The 23329-nt window shown below is 42.1% G+C and overlaps 2 pseudogenes; one reads left to right on the forward strand and one right to left on the reverse strand.

Annotated features, from left to right (window-relative positions):
- Positions 1 to 2915: 2915 nt before the first annotated feature.
- On the forward strand, positions 2916 to 7691 carry LOC148915017 (uncharacterized; annotated as a pseudogene).
- Positions 7692 to 21184: 13493 nt separating this feature from the next.
- Positions 21185 to 22433, reverse strand: LOC148915018 (uncharacterized; annotated as a pseudogene).
- Between the last annotated feature and the right edge of the window lie 896 nt (positions 22434 to 23329).

Here is a 23329-nt window from a genome sequence, read left to right on the forward strand (position 1 = left end):
AAAATTAGAACTGATAACAAAAGTCAAAAAGATTTAGAGACAAAGAACAATAGTCATTATACTTTCCATAACATAACCCTAAGGTTTATGTGATCCATTGGTGGTCATAAAATTCAAAATTATTTAATACGAATTTTAGCCTACTAATATAGAAGGCATTGCTGTAAGGGAGTCCAGAGTACTGGGTTCATTTTTATCACACTTGTGTATTTTTTTATAATTATTGTAAAATTTAGGGATTAGGGTTTAGGATTTAGGGTTTAGGTTTTATTGAAACAATGCCGGTTTTCTCTCGCCCTTTTTGGTCATTACGACGCTCAATCCTTTAAAATGTACCCCAAATCTAATTATTTAATACTTTAGATGTTGGTTTTTGTATAGGCGAAGTCAAAACGCTTTACAACGGCGTCTCTGTAATATAAACCATTGTTGTAAATAAGGAAATTAAAAGATTTCGATTGGGTTGTATTTACCGTCATCTTTGATAAACGCGGTCCTTTGAAATTTTTGATCGGGATATAAAATTTTCAGAATTTCCCATTAACCCTAAAGAATTTCCTTCTCTCTCTTCAACGTAAATTTGTCTTAAAGTTTTCTCTATCTTAAAGTTTTCGCTCTCTCTCAAAGCATTGGGTATATTCTCCTAGCCTCTCTGCCGCTTGATATTTTCTCTGCTCTCTCTCAATATCCATGTAAGTATATTCTCTCAGCTCTCTCTTAATATTCTATTATTAGTTTGTATATTCTCTCAACTCTTTCTCAATATTCTCTTAGTTTGTATATTCTCTCAGATCTCTCTAAATATTTTGTTAGTTTGTATATTCTCTCACCTTTGGTTTCTTAACATGGGTTCTTTTATGTTTTGGGAGCTATGGGTTCTTGATTGGGAGCTATATATGGGTTCTTTTATGTTTTGATGTTTGGATTCTAAGGGTTCTTTGAAAAGGAATGGGATGGAAGAATTGGGCTTTGGTTTTTTGCAAACCTTACGGCAGCTTGATGGAAACAATTTCGTCTAGCCTAAATTTTTATTATCGGCTTTTTATTTACTACCGCCGCCGTCATTGTTAGGCGACCATAACCTGCTTGAGACCTGGTTCTTCAAAAAGAATATAAATATCTTGTTAGGTTGCTTAAAGATGACGGTAAATAGACATGCCATCATCTTAATCTATGTTACGAGACGATTATTTTGTGAAAATTGTTGTCTGATTCTTGTGGAATTTTTTTTTCTTTTTTCCACTTTGTTCTCTTCTCTGTCAATATAGTAGTGTTTCATTGCTAGTCTTTTCACTTTATTATATGTATGATTTTATAGTGTGCGAGATGGATAAGTCATGGATGCATGCGGATAGAAGATCGAAGACATATGAGTTAGGTGTGGAAGGATTTTTGAATTTTGCTATAGAAAATCTTGGAAATACAACTCATATTCATTGTCCATGTGTTAAATGTGGGAATATTCGATTGTTTGGAGTTGGAATTATAAGGGACCACTTATACTTTAATGAAATTGACCAAAGCTATAAGATTTGGACATGGCACGGAGAACCTTGGGAATGGACTACTAATGCAACTAGAAATGTGGAAGAAGATGAGCAAAGTAGGTTCAGTTTTGTTTTTGAAGAAGTAGGGATGGATGATAATGATTTAGGCGATATTGGATTTGATCCTTATGAGTTTGCCAATGTGATTGGAGATGGAGATCAACCCTTGTACCCTGGTAGCAGTAAGTACACGATGTTGTCGGCTTTGGTGAGGTTATATAATTTGAAAGCAAAACATGGGATGAGTGATGTTTGTTTTACAGAATTGTTGATACTTCAAGGAGATTTGCTTCCAGAAGGAAATACACTACTTCCTCTATGTACGAGGCAAAAAAGACATTGTCTGCCTTTAGGAAGAGTTATGAGAAAATCCACGCATGTCCCAATAACTACATCTTGTATAGGAAGAATTATGAAAATTCAACTAATTGTCCTACTTATGGTGTCTCAAGGTGGAAGGAAGGCAAAGATTCAATCTTGAAAGAGGGTGTCCCAACGAAGGTAGTGGGTACCTCCAATTCCAAGGTTTAAAAGGATGTTTCAATCACATAAGATAGCTAAGAGTTTGACTTGGCATGCTACTAGAAAATCGATTGATGGTCGATGTCTCATCAGTGATTCCCGTCTTGAAACTTGTTGATGATAAATGGCTTTGAGTTTGGTAAAGAGCCGAGAAACTTGAGATTGGCTCTCTCATCGATGGATTCAATCCCCACAGTTCTTTAAGTAGCAGATACAGTTGTTGGTGAGTTATCTTAGTTACATATAATCTCCCACCATGGCTATGCATGAAACGGAAGTTCATGATGTTGACCTTATTAATTTCCCCAGTCTTAAACATCATGGAAATGATATAGACGTCTACTTAGAGCCTTTGATTGATGATTTAAAATCTCTGTAGGATGAGATTAGAGGAGTGTATGATGCACATATAGGAGAATACTTTACACTCAGAGGTGTATTATTGTGATGATTAATGATTTTCCGCCTGTATGGGAACTTATCTGTTTGTTGTGCAAGTAAAGAATATAGAGCTTGTCAATATATGCGATGATACACTTAGTCACAGGTTGAAAAGTGGCCACAAAATTTGTTACATTAGGCATAGAAAATGGTTACCAATCAATTATCCATATCGGAGACAGGCAATGCGAGCTTTTAATAGAAACTGAATATGGCACACCTCTTGAGCCATTAAACGGAGAAGAAGTGCTGCACATGGTTGAAGATATTAATTACATATGGGGCTCGAAAAATGAGGGAAGTGTTGGTGAGAATTATGGTGATAGAGTTTGTTGGAAGAAGAAATCAAAATTCTTTGATCTCAAGTATTGGAAATACCTTCCTGTGAGGCATGTCCTAGATGTTATGCATATTGAGAAGAATGTTTGCGATAGTATCGTTGGTACATTGCTGGAGATCCCTGGAAAAAATAAAGATGAGATTGTTGCTCGGTTAGATTTATTGAACAAGAGGGTCAAAACTGATTTGCAAACCAAGTTTGGAGAAAGATGTACTCAATTGCCTCCAGGGCATTGGAATTTTCAAGAGCGAGAAGAGAGTGGTTTGCAATTCTTTCTATGGTATGAAGGTCCCTGAAGGTTATTGTTCAAATATAAAAAATCTTGTATCTTTAAAAGATTCAAGACTTCTTGGACTTGAATCTCATGATTGTCATACCTCGATGCAACAATTGCTTCTTATGGCAATTCGTTCTATTTTGGAGAAGCCTGCAAGATATGTAATAACTTGATTATGCTTCTTCTTCAATGCTATATGTGCAAAGACGGTAGATGTTTCCAAGCTAGATAAGTTGGAAGAAGATGTAGTAGTTACTTTGTGTTTGCTTAAGAAGTACTTTCCCCCTTCATTCTTTGATATCCTGGTTCATCTAGTGGTACATCTTGTCAGAGAAGTTCATCTATGTGTGCCCATATACTTTAGATGGATGTATCCGTTTGAAAGGTATATGAAAGTGCAAAAAGGGTATGTTCAGAACCGTACTCGTCCGGAAGGTTGCATTGTTGAGCGGTATATAGTTGAAGAAGCAGTAGAGTTTTGCACCGAGCATTTATCTGATGTTAGTATAGTTAGAGTGCCTTCAAGCCAGAAGATGGGAGTTTCAAAGCCATTATCAGGTTGCACAGTAAGCTTAGTTGATCGTGACTTGTTGAACCAGGCACATCTATATGTCTTGGAGAATACAGAGGAAGTCCTACCTTATATCGAGTGCATATGACTTTTGTTTATCTTATATACAAGTGACCATAATGCTTGATTTTTTCGTGTCAATGTAGGGAACCTATGATTCACATCAAAACCACTTATCCAAAATTTAGAAAGAAAACAAAGTGGCTGCAAGATAAGCACAATAGCACTTTCATTCCGGACTTAATGGGCAAGAGCATAATGGCGTATCAGAAAATTTGAGGTGGCTAGCAGCTGGTCCAGGCATGGCAGTGCCATCATATATAGGAGCTATCTTATTAATGGTGTTAAATTTAACACCAAGGCACAAGATGATGTGCGAACTATCCAAAATAGTGGAGTTTATTTACTAGCGCATACTATGCAAGTTGCTAGTGCCAAAGATAAAAACCTTGTTGTCTCCAATATGGGTTTTTATGGTGTTATTTAAGAAATTTGGGACCTTGACTACCAAAAGTTTAGAATCCCAGTCTTGAGGTGTGATGGCATAGATAACACTTCGAGCCTTTTAGTCGACGAACTTGGATTTACCCTTGTAGATCTGAGTAAAATTAGACATAAGAATGACCAATTTGTTATGGCTTCTCAAGTCAAACAAGAATTTTATGTTGACAACTCAATGCATCTTGGTTGGTCGGTAGTGTTATCAATGCCTAATAGAGAATATAATGATGCTAGTGGTGATGATGTGCTAGGTGATATTAGAATTGAGTGTGAGCCATTTACTAGAGGGATACCAAATGTTGACAAATTTGATGACCTAGTGGGTGAGTTTGGGAATGAAAATATTAGAGGTGGGTGTGAAGATATTTGGATTGATTGATTGTTGTAGCGTATGACATTAGTTATTCAGTTAATTGTATGACATTAATTAATAATTTTGTACATCATTTTAATTCTGATCACATTTTCATTACGCAGGCTTTGGGCACGTGTTTGGGGGTGGTAGAAACCCACCTAATCCGGGCACGGGATATTGGATGGGCACGAGGAGAATACGGTCGGGCTGAACAGCTCTCTAAGATCGCAGCTGGGTTTTGTTCGAAAAGGGGCTGGAGACTGAGGTTGCGGCCAAGGTTTTTTCGCTGGGCATGACCTGAAAAAGTTGGGCATACAAGATGCGGCCGGACAGCTCGAATGGAGTTGGAAATAGCGGCCGGGCGTGATGAATATGTGGCCGGGTGTGATGAATAGGCAGCTGGGCACGATTTAGTGTGTGACCGGAGAAGAAGAATTGCGGCTGGGCTAGTGCATATGGATTGTTCTGTTGGGCATGGCCAGGATTGGAGGAGTTCGTAGCCCGCAGGAGGGAAGATGTGGCGGGTTCTAATTGGAATCTAGTGCGGCCGAGATTCGTTCTAATTGAGGTCCAAATGTAGTTGGGCACAATTTAGTGCGGCCGGATGAATATGCGGCTGGGCATAAAAGGGATGAATGCGGCCGCCAACTTATTGACCTAATATATATATATTAATATTGTATATCACAATGGATGGCTTCACTTTATGAGCCCATCCGCATGGGCCAGGCATTTCAACCAAGTTGTCTTGATTCATTCACCCATATATGCATATATTGGTATATATATATGTATATAATTATTTGTATGCATATACAAATATATGTAAACTCAAGGAAACTGTTGGGCACGACTAGCTTTCAAAATTGAAGCCCTTCCCATCCTATTCTAGATTTTCGGAGGATAATGTGCACGTGACGGAGGGCCTCACAAGGAAAGAAATCAAGGGAGTTTTTATAGTAACTCCGAGTGTTCCAAAACAAGGAAGAATCAAGCCTGTCAGAATATCAACGCAATCTCACGGATTTAGGAGGGCTTCGAAAGGAAAGATTTTAAAGAAGAGTTGACATTTGGCCATTCAATGGCTAGCCCATGGGCTGACGAGTGCCCTATATAAACCTTGCTCCATGAAGACATCAGACACACAACATCAGACAAACAAACCTATCTTTCGTCTCGCACTTTTCTTTTCCTAGACTTAGGATTTTATTTTTCAAGCACCTAGTGTAGTGAGTTCTTCGTTTTGCTAGTGTAAGTTTATATTTTCCTTGTCGTTTAAATTCTTGTTTCAGTTTATATTTCTTGTCGTTTCAATTCAAGTTTATTTCAATTCCTTTACATTTAATTGTTATCGCACTTCGATTAAATTTAATTTCAAGTTTATTTCCTTTTCGTTCTTATTGTTCTTATTGCTTTTATTTCGTTCTCGCCTTATTTATCGCTTTGATTTATTTTATTGCATTTCAATTCTTGTCTTTACGTTTATATGCATATTTAGTTTAATTGCATTATTTTTACATAAACCATAAAAATCACAAAAACATCCGCATTTACGAAACCTAACCATTCTCGAGCCCGAGAAAGTGAAAGAATCTAGGCCAAGAAGAGGTTCCTTGCTTGGTCGATCAATCGTTTGCTCAGAAGTTAGAAGCGCAACACATCCATCTATTCTCATTCCATTCAAGCCCAATTTCGGGCTTGGTGGCACGCCCGCATCAAAAGAAGAAGGACCAAAAGTTCCTTCAGTCGCCGCCCGGCCGAAAAGAAAGTAACATAATTTGTACGCCGGTGGGACACACTCTATGAGCGACCAAAAGAATGGCAACATTCCTATCACCGATGAACTATAACGACTATTATTCTTATGGCGAATAGCCAATCCATCAGCCAATACTATGGGCAATATAGTTTTACCCATCAAGCGGGCACTAACAACCAATATGGCTCAAGTAGTCGGTTGGCGGCCAATATGAGGGCACAACTATGTTGGAGGATTTGGTGACAGTATAGTGGGCACAACTATATTGGAGAATATGATGTTATGAACCAAAATGGTTCGAATGATCAAAATGGCTTTGGCGGCCAAACCAATCAAGGTGCCTATAGCGGTATACGATTCTACATATCAATATGGTTCGGTAGCCAATTCAATGGCCAACATGGCGGAAACAATAATCATGGCCAAAATAATATAATATACCAAAATTATGCGAATGGCCAACATGGTTATAATGGCCAGTACAATCAAGTGGCCGGAGGACAAAATAATTCGGTCAATATTTATAATCGTTTGTTACGGCCTCCACCAAGCTAATCAGATTTTTGGCTGTAACGACCAAAATAATATTAACATAGGTGAAAGGCCATATGTTGACCGTATGGACAAAGAACATAAAAATTTCATAAAGGAAATATCCGAAGTGAAAGATATGATGGATGAGTTTCATGCTTCCAACGAACTTTTGTTCCAAGGTTTGCGTGAAGTCACCTCGCGACTTGTAGTAGAAGAGCAAGCTCTTAGTCACAATCTTAAATCTCAGCCACAGCAAGAAAACCATCAAGTGACTACAATTACGGTCACTCATTCTACCTACCTATGTGGAGGAAAATGAGGTTGACCGACAATATATAAAGGAAAAGGATGTGGATGAATTGGCCTTGGAATTCAGTGCTCCGACCCATTTACCTTTTGAAAACCTCACATTGGTTGAAAAAGGGGAAAGTATTGGTATGGTTGCAGTCCGGCCACTGTTTCACCAACTTCCCCAGAGGAAAATGAAGTCAGTCAAGAATATGTGAATGAGAGAAAAGTAGACGAGTTGGCCTTAGAGTTGAAAACTCAAATTGACTTTCCTATTGAAACTCTCACGTTGGTTGAGGAAGAAAGATCCACCCAAGAGAATGCGGTCCAACAAGCGGTCGAGGTTGAACACCAAAATATGGCCCAACTTGATACATCCATTCTTGAAATTAATGATCGACAGGATCAAAAAGAGAAATGTACGAATAAGACCCAACCTGAAGCAGTTATAATAGACATGGTTGTAGGGGACCAATCAGATGTGATTAGACCACAATTAGAAATGGTCGACTTTATCAAACCCCAACAGAAGGCCAAGTTCACCCAATCAGCGTAATTTGGGGCAAGGAAATTCGGCCAGCATAAAAGGAAAAAATGGTTATAGTGATATCAAGGTGACTTGCACACCAATTTACAGCTTGCGCAATCGTGAAATCCATACAGAAAATAAGAAGGGCTCACAACGTGGAATTAAACATGGATGGCCACCCCCTTGGTCTCCATAAAAATATTATTTTCAACGGCCGCTACCCAAATAAGTAGGCCGACAACGTTCCCAATAAAGGTCATGTTAATATTATGGCCATAAATATATATATATATATATGAAAAAGAACTTGTTAGTGATTTGGGCACTACAAAAGTTCACAGACAAAAGTGGCCGAATAGTGTCGGCCGTCAAGGGTTTCTTTAATACAAGAACGGCCGAACTAAAGTTTATTGTTTTAGCCGCAAATCATTTTTGTGAAGAAAATACATGCAAATGTGTTAAGTTGCGATTACGGCCTAAGCTTAGATGCAAAATGTTGGATGAAGGCTGATACTATTTTCTTCAAAAACAAGAAATTTAGTCATATCCAAAGCCACAGGTAAAGGCTGAAATTTATTGATGGAAATCAAAGGTTCATCAACTAAATAAAAGAGAAATGGTTTGAGGTTCAAATGCAGCCTAGCTATAAAAGTACAAAACGATCACAAAAGGACCATTACAGGTTTTAAAGATGCTTTTGGATGATGGTTTTGAAGTTAACCCATAATTCGGCCCTTGTACTCATTAAGGTCTTGTAGTCGTCTTCTTTCTCTTGGAAATCGTCCTGTTGTTGCATAAACTTTTCTAGTTTGACCTGATGTGGCCGAGAGTCTTGGACCGCATTGTCAATCTTGGCAAGGATGGTTGATTTTCTGGCCTCAATCTTTTTCTGCTCCTCCTCAAGTTTGTCCAGTTCTTCTTTTCCCTCGTGGCATATATGAAGATGGGCTTGCAGAATATGGCTAGTTGATTGAATCTTTTGGTCAAGGCTTGGCCATCATTGTACTCCATCACGGCTTGATTGTAAGCCCTGGATGTTCTCGGCCAATTACTTCATGAAACCTTTGATTGTGGGTTCCTCCTCAGTTGAAAAAAAATGGGCATCAAGGAGACTTTGAATGGACGAGCAAAGACGAGTATGTTGAGCTTCATTAGCTAAATCTGCATGGTCTTTGTCAAGGATGGTTTGGACAGTGGCTTTGGCTGCAATATTTAAGGAAGAATTGTATGAAGAAGTGGTGGCGCCCTTTTGCTGTAGTAAGTAATCTCTCATGCCTTGAAGTGACTCCAATATAGCCTCTGCGAGGAGTGCTTTCTGCCAAGGATGCATAACATAAGCAACATAGTGGCAGTCGAGCATTCACTTTATATTAATATATATATATATATTAAATTAAGTACCTTTCTAGGCTGCAGAACACTCATTTCATGTGTTGTAATTGCAGTAGTGTCTTGAATAGGTTGAGCAAATTCAACTTCGACTGGAGTCTTTGATAGAGCCACAGTTTTTGAAATCCCAACATTAATTTCCTGCGAAAAAAAAATCAAGTGGTGAACATCCATAAGGGATAAGGAAGGAGATTTGATTAAGAAAAGAAGTATACCTGCGTTGTATCCTTAACTATTTCAACCACATTGAAAGGGGAGATATGTTTGCCTAGATTGTCATCAGCTAAGGCCGCAGCAACGGCCTCATTAACCTCAGCTATGATAGTATTATCGGCCGGCGAATCAAATTGGTCTTCGGTCTCAAAGCCTATAAATTCTTGAGAATGGCCGGGTGAGGAAAGGTCAGGCAGATCCTACAAAAATGATGGTTAGCCTGTGCAAGAATATTATAAAAATGGTAGCATAATTCTTTAGGTGAGAGTACCTCAATGACGGGATCTTTCTTGGGCCGTTTTGTTGGAGCTTTTGCTATTCCATCATCATCTTCATCACTACTTGACTCGTCAGACACGTCATGCTAGTCTTCGGCCAGCTACAGGACAAGTAAAGTTATTATGTTATTGCATAGCCAAAGAAAAGAAGTTAGGGGAGAAGGGGCAGGGACATACTACGAATGACAAGGATTTAGGCCTTGAGACTACTTTAGGCTTGGCGAAGCAGCGGCCTGACTATGACTAGATGAATCCTCCGATTTAAAGCCAAATAATCAATTAATTCACTGAGAATAACATGTTCAAAGAAGTGGGGCGCTACTACAGTCATGGTTGAGTGATTTAAACTTGTTGAGCAGTATTTTCTTTGGTAATCTTTGGCGAAGCGAACTTATTTCTTTGGCCACATACGTTACGAGATAAAAATTGCTGAGAATCGTTATAATGTGGGCGTTGAAAATCAAACTTGCACCGGTGAATAGCGCATACCGGTGTCGCTCACCGAGTTGCAGGAAGTAGCATCCTTAATCGTTGACGGCCATTTTGAAAAAGCTTGGCAAAAATAATGTTAGCAACTGATGTAAACCAATCACGGGTGACGTGTTTCCACCAAGTATCAAAGTGGGTTGTAGAGTTAAAGTTGACATCTCGAATATGCAGATTGAAAGTTTTCGCATTACTTGCTATCTCTGAAACCACGTTATCTCATTGACTTTTGTTTTGAACTTAGCTCGTGAGATGTGCCTATATTGCAAGATCTGTGATCGGAAGAGGATAGCTTGGGTGAAACCCAATTGTGACGGCCGGTCGCGAGAAGGGAAATAAACCTCAACCCCGCATGGGTAGTTGGCATGTGTACCCACTGACAGGCCGAGTGTAAGTCTCTACTCAATAAAATGCTAGCCCAAAGGCTCTTCGGAAAGCATCTCGGCCGTTATCGGCAGGTGGGAAAGAAGAACTTAGTTTCAACCCAAGATAAGAAGGAAATTCTCGGTCTAGACAAACAGAAAATTGTTAAATGCGAGGCAGCCTTCTGATTGTATAAAATTCCAAAGTAATCTTCAACTTTAAGGCGGAAGGGGTAGAGATAAAAGATTTACTCCAATAAGAGTTAGGAGAAAATATAGCATGAGCTGGTCGTAATTCTGGAAAGTATACTTGAAGCCACAATTGAAACAACCAAATCAGCCCGGTAGTATTGCAATTCATTGGGTTGGGTGACACCATATGAGACCTCAATATAAATCGCCAACACCATTGGCCCAAGGGCCAGCGGATGGCCCTTTGCTAGTGCTTGGACGTTTGAACTTCTAAAGTAACTTGCATGGCGCCATGCGAAGACGTACTTGCATAACCAAATCATGAGGAAAGTTGTATTTCTTTATCGTGAGGTGGCCTGTTTCTTGAGCATTAGCTTATGAAAACTTTGTAGCTTTTGTTCTTGGTGAAACAAATCAACCTCACATTTTGATGAAGATAAAGCACTTACTTCACCACCACATGGTGAAAACCCGCCATGGCAGCTAAGTCAGAAAGAGTTGGGGTCATCATCCCAAATCTGCACTTCATAGTATTGGTAGAAGTGGGCCAAAACAAAGACCCAGCTGCGGCGAGATTACGGTCACATATGGCCCGGACTTACAAAGCATGATTGCATCATAGATGCCCTCTTCCCTCCCTTTGCGTATCACACAAGCTTGTGATCGTCAAGCCACTTGTTCATTTTCATTTGGTAGGCCAACCCCTCGCATAAGCAGGTGGGTCCCAACCTTGCCAATTAAAAGGTATTTTCGAGCAAACAAATGTCTTTTTTTGCGGTCGCATGACTTTAACAGTGAGCATACGTAGTAAAAATAGGGACCAAGGATCATGTTGCGTGGAGTGCGTGTGGCGCAAAATCATAAAGTCATTGGAAAGCGGTCTCATCTTCATTAGATCAACCAATATATTATTGTACTCTCTTGCTTCTTGGGGACATTGAAGAGCGATAACAAGACGGAAGATTGGTAATCTGCAAAATATTATTTGTTAGTAATATTAAATTCCCATATATATGTATATATATTATATATGATTTGACCCTACATCTTTGAGTCAAATAAACAATCCACGACCAAAATGATAGCCTTTTGGGCCAATGGTCACTTGCATGCTATGTTAAATTATGTTTATAAAAAATAATAAAATAAAAGGCCATTAAATGGCACGGTGGCCAAAGAAATCTTCATAACTTTGCAGCCACAACAATGATTCAAATTAGCCATGCGTGAAGAAAAAGAAAGAAAGAAAATTATTAAACAAAAGCCATCTTAATGGCCTTGCATCCCTGAAGGCCAAATGGCCATATAGGCAATTAGAATAAAAGCATGCATTGTGGGATATTGAAGATGTCAGGGTCCATATTCATATGATCAGAGAAAATATATACCTATACGTGCGTATATATATATACATATATAAAGTAACGATAAATACCTTAACAAGGTATAGTGCCGAGATTGAAAAACTCACGAACTTGAGAGAGTTTTTGAACGAGGCGCATGGTTTTCAAATCCTAATTGTGTGCCAGAAAAGCAAAGGAAAAATAATGAGTAAAGAAATATATAGATATATATGTGATAGAAGTGAAACCGAAGAAGAGGTGATAGAAGTGGCTTACCTTTGAGAATAGCCAAAGACACTTTTGGTGTTTATAGGGGTGATGTACTTCATTGATTAGTTCACTGGGGTTTATATAAGTGGTCGGGCTCATAAAGTGAAGCCATCCATTGTGATATACAATATTAATATATATATATTAGGTCAATAAAAGGAACTTTTGGTCCTTCTTCTTTTGGATCGGGCGGTGCCACCACAGAAGGAATGGGCTTGATGGAATGAGAATAGATGGATGTGTTGCGCTTCTAACTTCTAAGCAAACGATTGATCGACCAAGCAAGGAACCTCTTCTTGGCCTAGATTCTTTCACTTTCTCGGGCTCGAGAATGGTTAGAGTTTAAATGCGGATGTTTTGTGATTTTTATGGTTTATGTAAAAATAATGCAATTAAACTAAATATGCATATAAACGTAAAGACAAGAATTAAAATGCAATAAAATAAATCAAGCGATAAATAAGCGAGAAGCGAAATAAAAGCAATAAGAACAATAAGAGCGAAAAGGAAATAAACTTGAAATTAAATTTAATCCAAGTCGATAACAATTAAATGTAAAATTGAAATAAACTTGAATTGAAACGACAAGAAATATAAACTGAAACAAGAATTTAAACGACAAGGAAAATATAAACTTACACTAGCAAAACGAAGAACTCACTACACTAGGTGCTTGAAAAATAAAATCCTAAGTCTAGGAAAAGAAAGTGCGAGACGAAAGATAGGTTTGTTTGTCTGATGTTGTGTGTCTGATGTCTTCATGGAGCAAGGTTTATATAGGGCACTCGTCAGCCCATGGGCTAGCCATTGAATGGCCAAATGTCAACTCTTCTTTAAAATCTTTCCTTTCGAAGCCCTCCTAAATCCGTGGGATTGCGTTGATATTCTGACATGCTTGATTCTTCCTTGTTTTGGAACACTCGGAGTTACTATAAAAACTCCCTTGATTTCTTTCCTTGTGAGGCCTCAGTCGTGCACATTATCCTCCAAAAATCTAGAATAGGATGGGAAGGGCTTCAATTTTGAAAGCTAGTCGTGCCCAACAGTTTCCTTGGTTTACATATATTTGTATATGCATACAAATAATTATATACATATATATACCAATATATGCATATATGGGTGAATGAATCAAGACAACTTGGTTGAAATGCCTGGCCCATGCGGATGGGCTCATAAAGTGAAGCCATCCATTGTGATATACAATATTAATATATATATATATATATTAGGTCAATAAGTTGGCGGCCGCATTCATCCCTTTGTGCCCGACCGCACTAAATTGTGCTTAACTATTAGGACCTCAATTAGAAGCGAATCTCGGCGCACTAGATTCCAGCGAGAACCGGCGGGTCTTCCAATCCCGCGCGACTCGAACTCCTCCAATCTGGCGGGTGCCCGACGCGAACAATCCATATGCACTAGCCCGGCCGGAATTCTTCTTCTCCGGTCACACCAAATCGTGCCCAGGTGCCTATTCATCACACCCGGCCGCATATTCATCACGCCCGGCCGCTACTTTCAACTCCATTGAGCTGTCGGCCGCATCTTGTATACCCAACTTTTAAGGTCATGCTGGTGAAAAACGCCAGCCAACCTCGGTCTCGGCCTTTTCGAACAAAACCGGTGCGATCTTAGAAGTTTGTTGACCGACCGTATTCTCCTCGTGCCCATCCAATATCAGTGCCGGATTAGGTGAGTTTCTACCACCAAACATTGCCCCCGATTTGTTTAGCTTGGAATTGGTGTAGAGTAAGCAAATTGAAACTAAAACTTAATTTCTGAAATTTGAATTTTCTCTTTAAGCCCTTGCATTATTAAATTTTGAATAGGGTAGGAATTTAGGAAGACACCAATTAAATTGGAGGGACTTTTGAACTTCCTATCAGATTAAAAACCCTAGATATTACAAATATGAGATCTCTTTCATTTTCACATAAGCACATTTCTACCATAGCTATAGGCTTTTAGAAGGGTTTCTCAAAACCCATATCCTCTTCATCTTCACATTCATCATTTCACACACCAAATCCACCCGAATCAACATCAAACTTGAATTTGCAAGTTTCTAGGTACGTTATACTAATTCTTGGTTGATTTTGGTATGATTTTGATGCATCTATAGCCTTCAAAAGTTTAGACTTGAAACTTTGAATATGTGAATAGTGCCATGATGTTCTTCGTGTTCTTGATTCGAATCTTGTTTGCTTCACTATATTTTTCTTTGATTCGATTTTACACCATGTTTGTAGGATGGAATCCATTCCAAGTGATAGTGGCCAATTTTTTGAAGATATGAAGGTGGCCATGGAAAAAGACTTGGGCAAGCAAGTATTTGCTTATTTTCTCAATGCCTTTCCCAACTCCGCCCAATATATTCTTGGCCCATTTTTCTCTGCCTATCCGGAGGAGGTGGCCAAAGTGTGGGTGATGCAACCAAGAAGTGGCCCAACTTATTTTTCAAACTTCACATGGGCATCCGTTTGGGAGAGCACCAAGCCATTTAAAGGTTGGCCGACTGGAACCCCCCTCAAACCTCGGATCCAGCAACAAAAGAGGCCCCATCTACCATCCCCTGATCAGGTATGAAACAAGAAATACATATATATGCACATATGCAATTTATTTCCCTTTCTTGAAATATAATGCCCATTTTTCTTGCAGCCATCTGGTGATATTTCCGACTTCTAGATCGGTGGGATGCATCTATATCCTCCGCTGGAGGCTTCCACTGCCTTGCCACTTCTTCCACATCGACCAGGGGCCCTACTGTATTCAGTTGGGTGAGGCCATACTTCGGTCATACAGAGATGGAGACCTCATGTCCTTGGAGGACAAAGATGAGAAAAGCAAGCTCAAGGCCGCCATTGAGACTTTGGCGAGTTCCCGCTTTTTCCCGATCCACGCCACGGGCTATGATGACTCATCTCTTTGGTCAGTGAGAGATTCGCTTCCGCCGCCGTCCTTTTCTAGAGGAGCAAAGGATAGGCCAAGACTTGGAGCAGCGGATTACCTCATGTAGTGCCACCATGAGGAGGGAGATCGAGATCGCCCGCCAAATGCAACAGAGGCTGCGGATATTGATGAGCATGGTGAGGCACTTCAAGAAAGGAAGGCTGGCATTGTTGCCAAAGTCTCCGAGATTGTCCGAGCAATAGGCCTCTCGAGGCTCAACTTCTACGGAGGTGATGCAAAGGGCGGCGGGAGCATATCGAGAGGAAGTTGATGATTCAGTCTACCTTGTCCGCCGGAGATACCGCGATGGAGAGCTTTAGGGCTGCCCTCCGCACCCTTTTCCCCGATGCTTAGGTTCATACTTGGCCATTGGTTGGCCCATTTTGTACTTAGCTAGTTTCCTTTTCTTTGGTCACCATATGTGGTAGAACTAGCTTAGTTATTATTTCTTGAACCTTTGGTGGATATCTAGGCCATTACTTGGCCCCATTTTGTTGTAGACTTTTGCCCACCTATATATATATGTGATATCTTTTGGAAGAAATTCTTTTATGATGCCCATTCTTCCAATAAAGATCATTATTTTATTGTGATATATTTCTTCGTGGCAGGTTATCTCTCCGCCATTTCCCAAACCGTTGGGTAATATTTTTTCAAAAATCGACCATTGATCGGCGCATCATGGACCCGACCAGTTTGGTCACTTAACTTGTACGCCCCCTTTCCTAACACTTGTTGGACGAGAAATGGGCCTTCCCAAGTTGGAGACCACTTGCCAAATTTTGGATCCTTTGATCCCACCGGAAGAATGGTCTTCCATACTAAATCTTAAACCCCAAAACTCTTGGCCTTGGTCTTCTTATCGTATGCTCAAGCCACGGCCTCTTTTTGGGCCTTCAATCTATCTAGCGTGTCCTCGTCAAGGTCATCTAACTCTTGTGCCATAAGCTTGCCCGTATTCGTCCTCACTCCATTCGGCATGGCTAACCACTCTTAAGGACTTAAGCTGAAATCTCAAGTGGCAAGGACGGCGTCATGGGCATAGGTGAGGGCGCATGGCTTTGTTTGCGTGGCAGACCTTTTCGAGGTTCTATACGCCCATAGAGAGTTGGAAAGAAGAGTGTCATTCCTTGGGATTTTTATCAATCACTTTTCCAAAATCCCTTTTATCACCTTATTACTAGCCTCCGCTTGGCCATTTGATTGGGGATTGTATGGGGTGGATTGAACCATCCTAATTCCCTAATTTCTTGTGGCGGCTTGAACAGCCTCGCCCATGAACGCCGTTCCTCGGTCAGTCATGATGGACTCGGGCAAGCCAAATCGATGGATGATATTCTTCTCAATGAATTCTATCACCTCAACTTGAGTAACTTGCTTGAGTGGGACGGCCTCAACCCACTTTGTGAAAAAATCGGTGGCTACTAATATATACTTATGGCCTTTAGTTGACTTTAGGTGGATTTGGCCAATCACATCCATCGCCCAGCCTTTGAAAGGCCAAGCCTTGACAATCGGATTCATTGGTCCGGCCGGAACATGTTGGATCGGCTCATGTCTTTGACAATCTTTGCAACCATTAGCATATTCAATGCAATCTTTGAGGATGGTCGGCCAATAATACCCGTGCCTCCTTAAAAGCCACCGCATCTTGATGCCAGCTTGATGGGCACCGCATATCCCCTCGTGGACCTCGGTCATTGCTACGAGTTGTTTCTTTTTGCCCAAACATTTCATGAGCAAGTCATCGGAACCTATGCGGAACAAGACTTCATCCCTTATCACATAATATTGGGCCCTTCGCCGAATTTGTTGGCTATATGACCCATTTGGATTTTTCAAATACTGCACGATGTCGTGCCTCCAATCCTCCTGGTGCTATGGTTAACACCATAACTTCTGCTGGTACCCCTCTTTCAAAGACGGAGGGGAGAGATCGCTTCTCAACTTTAAAAAGCTCTCGAGAGCCTCGAGATTTCCACTTCGGATGCTAATTGGGCCATGGCGTTGGCCTGAGTGTTATATTCTCTCGGTAAGTGGGCGAGTCTCACATCATCGAAATCCTTCCATCAATTGGCTGGCCAACGCATGATATCCAAGCAAAGCTTGGCTAGTCTACCTTGTAGTCGCCGGACAATTGTTTTAAGACCAACATTGAGTCTCCCATGACCGCCACACTTTTTACCCCAAGCTCTTTCAAAATTTCCAACCCTATGATCAGGGCCTCGTATTCGGCCTGATTGTTGGTACAATTAAAATCCAATTGAAAAGAATAACGAGTTCGGAATCCTTTGGGCGTTTCAATGATGACACCTGCCCCGCCCATGTTAAATGTTCGAGACCCGTCAAAATAAAGGCGCCATGGAAATAAACTCAATGTGCCCACCTCGAGGAAATCCATCTCCTCCATTTCAACACAAGGGTGGGCGCACAAGAAATCGGCCAAAGCTTGCCCCTTAACTCTGTGGGCACATATCGGAAAGTGAATTCCGCCAATGCCATTGTCCATTTTCCTTCGCCCTCTAATGATTGGGCGAGTGAGCATATATTTTATCAAATCAGTCTTGGCGATTATATGCACCACGGAGGGCAACATGTAATGCCTTAACTTGGTCGTGATAAAATACAGGGCCAAGCAAAGTTTCTCCACCGGAGAATATTTTCCTCGGTGGCCGTTAGAATTCGGCTGAGGTAGTATACCGCTTGCTCTTTCTTCTCATCATTGTCTTGGGCTAGTAAACTTCCGATGGAGTTTTCCGCGGCCGAAATATATAGTTTCAAGGGTCGGCCACGCTTTGGTGGAATGAGCACCGGAGGCTTGGCCAAATATTCTTTAATGGCGTCAAATGCCCTTTGGTGAATCTCTTCCCACCGAAATTTCTCTTCATCTTTGAGTTTTAGCAAAGATGAGAAAGGCTCAACTTTCCCTGCGTGAGTTGGCTATAAACCTTCGAAGGAAGTTAATTTGGCCCAATAAACTTTGCACTCCTTTCTTGTTTTTTGGAGGGAGGCGCATCAATGATAGCCTTCGCCTTATTTTTATCAATCTCAATCCCCCTTTGGTGCACCAAGAATCCTAAGAAATTTCCGGCGGATACCCCAAAAGCACACTTTTTTGGGTTCATTTTCAATTGATGCCGCCGCATTCTTTCAAAGGCCGACCGGAGGTCATCCAAGTGGCCTAGTCTAGACTCGATTTTATAACAACATCGTCGATGTAAACTTCTAAATTTCGACTGATCATGTCATGGAAAATAGCGTTCATTGCCCGCTGATATGTGGCCCCGGCATTTTTCAGGCCGAAGGGCATCACCACATACTCAAAAGTTCCAATGGATCCGGGGCACCTGAAGGGTGTCTTGTGGACATCCTCCTCGGCTATAAAAATTTGGTTATAGCCGGGTGCCCATCCATGAATGATAAAATTTCATGCTTGGCCGCCCCATCGACTAAGAGGTCGGCCATGGGCATGGGATTGCGAAAATCAACACATATTCTTATTGCTCCCGTTTTTTTGCTTTACAGGTACAATATTTGAAAGCCATTCTACATATCTAGCTGGCCTAATAAATTTGGCTTTTACAAGCCTTACAATTTCTTCCTTAACCTGTAATTCTACTTCAGGCGACATCCTCGGGCGGCTGCTTGAAGGGCTTGAAATCTTCCACCATTGGTAAGCGATGCTCGACTAAGTCACGACTCAATCCGGGCATCTCGGTGTAATCCCAAGCGAAGCAATCCTTGAACTCTCTCAAAAGCTCTTCCATTTTGGCCCGAAGTTCTGGCTCCATTAGACCACTTATGTAGATCGGACGAACCCATGCTCGGCCGCTCTTTGCCCAAAAACCATATAGCCGTCTCAAAGTGTCTTCCACCGCAGCCTTCTTCTCTTCCTCGATGTTTGTATCACTCATTGAGGGAGAAAAAATCAGCTATAGTGGGACGCTCTCCATCCGCTTGGGCATCATGTGCCCCCAAGTCTATCAACTTTGGGCCGAGACTCCGTGAGGTCGGCCGTTCTTATCTGACCAGTAAAATAAAGGGGCCCAATGTCAATCTTCATAAAACTTTGCCTCTACCGCATTGGCGGAGGCCATGAAGGGCCGTACATCGGCCTGAACAATCTCTACACTTCCATCCTCGTGCCAAAATTGTAAAAATTGATGAAGTGAAGAGGGCACGCACATGCTTCCATGGATCCAATCTCGGCCCAACAAAGCATTGAAATGGGCCGTTGTCTCCACTACAAAGAAGGCAGTCATTCTAACTTTTGCCCCACTCTAACTTGGAGTGGGAGAATCCCCTTTGAGTCGTGGTGTCTCCCACGAACCCACTGACTATTGTCTCGGTCGGGATTAACTCATCGACCCTTTCTTTAATTTCCTCATGATTGAGGCTGGTAGGATGTTGACCGTGAGCCCCATATCCACAAGGACTTTACTCACCGGAACTCCATCGAAATGAGCTCCCACATACAAGGGCTTAAGGTGGGAGGACATTTTCTTGGTGGGCATGTCATAGCACACCTTCTCGGGCACTTTTTCCTCCTTTTCGGGCACCATGATGCAAGGTTGGGCATTCCCTTCCTTTGGAGTTTCTTGGGCCATCCCAATTTCTTTGGCCCCTTCCATTTGGACCATGGACTCAACCTCATCGAACACATCTCCGTCCATAAAATTAGGTTGATCCCCGTAGCTTCGAAAAATAATGGGAGTGTAACAACCATGGCATTTATCTCGTCAAAGTCTCCAAACTTTACTTTGACCTTGCCCACTTTTAGCTCATTCTCAAACTTGGCCATCTCTTCATTCCGTTCTTTCTCTAAGTGTTCTATAGCTTCCTCCGACAGATCCTCTAAGTATTCGTCGTCCGCATACTCCTCATCTTCCCCATATATCTCTTCGTCTTCGGCCGCCGAACCTTCGAGATTTTCCAATGGCTCCTTAGCTTCTTCCTCGGCCGTGTGCTCGGCCTCTTCTTCTACCACATTAATTTCAGCGTCGACCATAACTTGGTCTTCTTCCGCCCTAGGCTCGCTTACTATTTTATGGGGCACATCCTAACTTCTTGAACCATGTTTTGGTCATTTTCTTCTTTACTCTCAACCTTGGTGGGTTGAGCCACTTTGGTCATGGCCGGGGCCTTGGCGACCAGAGGCTTGGCTTTTGGTGGAGCCTCCCTTGCCTTTTGAACCTTGAGAGGTTTATCTCCTCTCCTCTTAGTCGGTTCACTAGCTTCTACTTTAGAGTTATTTGCCTCAAAGCCCCAGTCAAATGGGCCTCCAATTCCGAGATTGGCTCTTCCGGCCGTTACTACAACTCGGCCATTCACCCATTCTCGACGTATTTTCATCTCCTCGGCCGCGGTGCCTCCAAAGAAGCGACGGCATCGGCCTTGGCCAACCTAACTCCTCCAATGGTTTTTCGCGGCTCACCAATCGGTCAAGTTGAGCTTGCCTTTTATCCGCCCAATCTAATTTCGCTTGCAAGTAGTGGCATATTGCCTTTAAGCCCTTCTTGTTTGAGTCTTGCTCAAAGGTACAAAGTAGAGTTTTGGGCCCCTCGCTTCTATACCATTGGTCCACCTTTGTGTTTGGCACCTTGAAAGTTGGGACACCCACCGTCTGCGGGCGGGTCTTGATACATATGCCACATCTCGGCTTTTGCCTTCTCCCACCGAAACCACATGCTTCGGTTTGGCTTGAATCGGGCGAATCAATGTCTTCATATCTTAAAGGGGCATGTTGATTTCTCCTCTTCGGCTGATATCTCGGCCTCTCATACCTATCTTGGTACTCATGCAATGGCCATTTGTTCGACCTTATTTCCATTTCACCCCTTAACAGGCTATGTGGGCCGTAATTCTCGGCCGGACTTGTTATCATCTTCTTTTCAAAACTCCTAGATCTGCCCACTTGGACTTGATCCTTGGTTTGCTCCTTAATCAGCCCCTTGATGGGTTCCTTGGTTGGCCCCTTGGGCTTTGGCGAAACCACTTCGAGAGTCACCTCACATTGGCATCAACTACATACCTTAGGATCCGCCGGAATTTCCCTTGCCCTTCTTTCGCGCAGCCCTTGCTGAGCCACCCAAGTCCAACCTAGGCCTAGGTTGGTCTGGCCTTGGGAAGTTAGCATTCACCATGTTGACTTGAGCATTTGGGAAAGGATTCTGTCGACGCCCATTGTAGCTTTCTTCGGAAACTTCAAGATCTTCCGATCGATGAGATCCTGCACGGCATTCCGAAAAACCAAACAATTGTTAGTCGTATGAGACCACACATTGTGAAACTTGCAATAAGTTTTATTTCTAAGTTCGTTAGCCGACGGAATATCATGATCATTAGATAATTTTATGATCTTTTCTTTCAAAAGTTGGTCGAAAATTTGTTCGACTTTAGAAATATCAAATGTGTAGGACTTAGTCACGACCGCCTTTTGGGAGGTTCCACTAAACTTGAACATTTGGGCCGTGGTCGGCCTTTGATCCTTAGAGGCTTTAGACAAAGCCTTGCACACATATGGCCCTTTGGCCACAATCTCGGCCAAGTTTACCTACCGATCTGTTCTTCCTCCTCTAAGTAAACTTCATCACCTCTTTCTTGAGTCTATATCTCCAATGTTCTACAGATGGACCGCCGTGGTCCTAGACTCGAAGGTTTGGTTGAATCCTATAAAATGTCGGTAGGGTGCCGCCGCCTTTTGTTGCTCCTCCTTTAGAAGGGCTTCGTATCGATCCACTCGAAGTAAGAGATCATAAATGTCGCGGAACTCAATTCCTTCGAATTTCTTTCGGAGGTCAAGCAACAATCCTCCTTGGGCCAATTTTGCAAACTCGTGCTCCGGCATATTGACCGTACACCTAGCCCTTGCTTCTCTAAACCGCCTCAAATATTCTTGGATGACTCACTTGGCTTCTGACTTATCTTTGCCAAGTCGGCCATTGAGACTTCCGGCTCCGGTCGATAAAATTGCTCGTGGAAGACTTGCTCCATAACTTGCCAATTCGGGACGGAATTTTGTGGAAGCTTAACATACCATGAAAAAGCTGCCCCCGTAAGGGTACTCGGAAATAGCCTTAGTTTCAAGGCCTCGCGATGCCCAATCTCCGCGCATTGGGCCGTGAATCGGCCAATGTGCTCAACGGTCGACTGGAGCCCATCTCCCGAAAATAGTGCGAAATCCGGAACCTTGAAGCCCCTCGGAAATTCCTCTTGATCAAAATGCTCCGGATATGGCCTTCGGTAGACTGGCCTACCAATCCTCCTAGCATGGGGCACCATATCTTGAATCATTTGTTCGACCGCACCTCGGTCGATTGCTTGATTCCCTAGCAATGGGTTGTTAGCATTCCCGCCGGGGTTATTCCAACCACCAACTCCGAATTGGTTGATATGAGGCCCAGCGAATTGGCCCCAGCCGCTTGGTGAGCTTGTGGGCGGAATTGATTATATCAGCGGGAACACTTGAAATTGGTTGACCGCCGCATATGGGTTGTTGTCCATCGGCGGAATATTAACCACTGGGGCTTGGTTGCCCCCAGCGTGGATTAAGTTGGGGCGATTTACTCCAAAACCATTTGGTTGGGCCTCCACTTGGCCCAACCGCTGGTGCTCCAATAGGCGCCCCTTGGTTTCCATTTTGGCCATTTTGCTGGCCTAACCATCGATCAAATCTCTGTTGATCGAGCACTTTGAGTGGCCATCGTTTGGGCCATTGTCTCCATGACACGCATGAGTTGTTGGAGTTCCAATGAAGTGGCCGGATTCGGCCTCAATACTGGTCCCCCGGCGACTTCCGTAATATCCTCAACCACCACGTGATCGTAGCAACACGTGTTTGGCCGGGGCCATTTTGCTCTTGAGTGGCCGGAACATTTTGTGGCTGAGTATTCAAAGGGAGTGAACCAGCCATGATTGTCTCTGATTCCGACCGAAGTCTAGACTCTTCAAATTCTTGATCTCTTCTAGGATTCCTCCTAGTGTTTACGACCATACAAAACCTAGTGATCCCACCGGGCGTGCCAAATTATGTTACCCTCTTTTCCGGCGGCCAGGAACTTTGGTCCTTCTTCTTTTGAGTGGTATACCACCAAGCCCCAATTTGGGCTTGAATGGAATGTGAGTAGATGGATGTGTTGTGTTCGAGATCGGACTTTAATCAAACGATTGTTCGGCCG

Source organism: Prunus mume, linkage group LG8, assembly GCF_029339155.1.
Source record: "Prunus mume cultivar Tortuosa linkage group LG8, ASM2933915v1, whole genome shotgun sequence".
Taxonomy (NCBI): domain Eukaryota; kingdom Viridiplantae; phylum Streptophyta; class Magnoliopsida; order Rosales; family Rosaceae; genus Prunus; species Prunus mume.